Source organism: Choloepus didactylus, chromosome 10 (assembly GCF_015220235.1).
Source record: "Choloepus didactylus isolate mChoDid1 chromosome 10, mChoDid1.pri, whole genome shotgun sequence".
Taxonomy (NCBI): Eukaryota; Metazoa; Chordata; class Mammalia; order Pilosa; family Megalonychidae; genus Choloepus; species Choloepus didactylus.
In genome coordinates, this window is record NC_051316.1 from 5,897,611 (window position 1) to 5,899,958 (window position 2,348).

General features: G+C 35.4%; 1 pseudogene; it reads right to left on the reverse strand.

Annotated features, from left to right (window-relative positions):
• Positions 1-244: 244 nt before the first annotated feature.
• LOC119505188 lies at positions 245-1,457 on the reverse strand (annotated as a pseudogene).
• Positions 1,458-2,348: the final 891 nt, after the last annotated feature.

Sequence of the window (2,348 nt, forward strand, 5' to 3'; positions counted from 1 at the left end):
AAAAACCATCCCAGATACTCATTCAAAACACTTAGGGATTGGAGAAGAGCAGTCAAATTTCAGGTGCATTTGAATTATGCTCTGTCCAGTACTGTGAATTTTTAAATAAGGATCAAGTTTAGTGGACAAGAAAGAAGGATTCCAAGAACCTAGCTTTTAAAGGTCATCTCTCCTTAACATTTCATCCCCATCCACTCAAAGAAAATCTCCTCCTTAAAGGTCCCATTTGAAACCCTGAGACCAACTAAGAAATTAACCCTGCAGAAAGTAATTTGAATTCCACCAATTTCTTGAGAGCTGCCTTCACATCCTTGTTCCTGAAGCTATAGATCAGGGGGTTCAGCATGAGAATCATTATAGTATAGAACACCATGGCCATTGTATCAGTTTCCAGACTATAGTCAGAACTGGGCCTGCAATAAAAGAAAAGGATTGTTCCATGGAAGACAATGATAGCCATGAAATGGGAGGCACAGGTGGAAAAGGCTTGGCACCTTCCCTCTGCAGAGTGCATCCTCAGGATAGTGATGAGAATAAACAAATAGGAGGTGAAGATGATCATGATGGTGATGATCTCATTGGAAGTGGCCACAATAAACAATAGTAGTTCATTAATAGACACATCAATAGACACACAAGCAAGAGATAAGAGAGGGGGGTAAATCACAGAGGAAGTGGTTAATCATATTTGATCTATAGGATGGGATTTCAAGAGTTAAGCAAATGTGAATCAGAGAACACACTGCTCCACAGAGATAACAGGGAGATACCAGTCCCAAACATATCTTCAAGAACGTGATAACCATGTACAGTAGTGGGTAACAGATGGCCACAAAGCAATCATAGGCCATCAGAGCCAGCAGGATGACCTCAGTGATTGCATAAGTACAAAATAAATAGAATTATACCATACAACCCAGGAAGTAAATGTCTTTGTCTTTGCTTTTGTTATGGCCAGCATCTTAGACAAATTGATGGTGAAGTAGCAGAAATCCACAATGGACAAGCAGTTAAGGAAAAAGTACATGGGGGTGTGAAGCTGAGAGCTGACCTGGATCACTGTGATCATGCCCAGGTTGCCCGTCACTGTGACTCCATAGATGAGAAGGAACACCAGGGAGAGGATGATGCTCAGCTCAGGGGGGTCTGAATATCCCAGGAGGATGAACTCTGACACAGTGCTGCAGCTTCTTTTCTCCAGTTGCACTATATTGCATGTTTGGGAAAAGAAATGAAAGTTTTGTCTCACAATAAGTATAAATAGTAGTTTTTTCTTTTATTTCAGACAAATAGAGCACTGATATCAAACAATGTTTTAAAACTTGTAAGAAAAACATATTTGTCTAATAAATCAAAATGACAAATACCTCAGCAGAGGACACTGAACAAATATAATTTGAGAATCAGAAGACATCTTGAATGATACTGAATCCTTACGTACCACAATAACTTGACATGATCTATCAAATTAGGTTGTTTGATGGATTTTGAAAATAGACTCAGAGATAGGATAAATGACCCCAGCTAAATTAATTTCTCTTCCCTGAACAACTTAATAAGCTCTGTCCAAATCAGGGCTACACCTTTTGTGATACTTTATAATATATAATTTTTATTTCAGTCTATCAGTAATATGAATTTATCCCAGTAGAAATTTTCTACGATTTCATTTTTAGGGAGTGTGACATCTATTTTGAGATTTACAGAGTTGAAGTGACTTTGCATTTGATATGATGTAAAATGAAAAATATAGTTAAATTACACTGAAAGACATAATCATTTGTCCTTAACAAATAGTTATTTTACTAATTACATTGGTCAAGGCTAATAATGATTCAGAAAGATGGAAGTTCTTGTAGAAACTAAACTGGAAAGTAGTTAGGCAACATATATTCAAAGCCCTGACCCGTGAAACAATGAAAGCTAAATAATATTTTTTGAGGAGACATGATGATAATCTAATACAGGAAAATGATTAGTTATACTGATAAAATTATAATAAAAATGTTCAATGCTTCATTGTAGCATTATTTATTATATTAACAGAAGGAAAACATTAAAGACAAAAATATAGGATTTGTTAAACTGTGGTTTATCATATCCATGATGGAAAATTATGCTATTTGAAATTGCTTTGAAGATGGCTAATTAAAAACAAGATACCTAATAGCAGACATGATATATAGATGCAGATGTAGATGTTGATGCAGATGTATATGTAGATGCCTGAATAGAAAAAGAGATATCACTTGCTGTCAATTTACATTGGCTGCAATACATACTGATATATATTTTATCCACATAAAAAGAAACAGTGAAAACTTTCCTAAATTAAGTCAAAGAAAAGG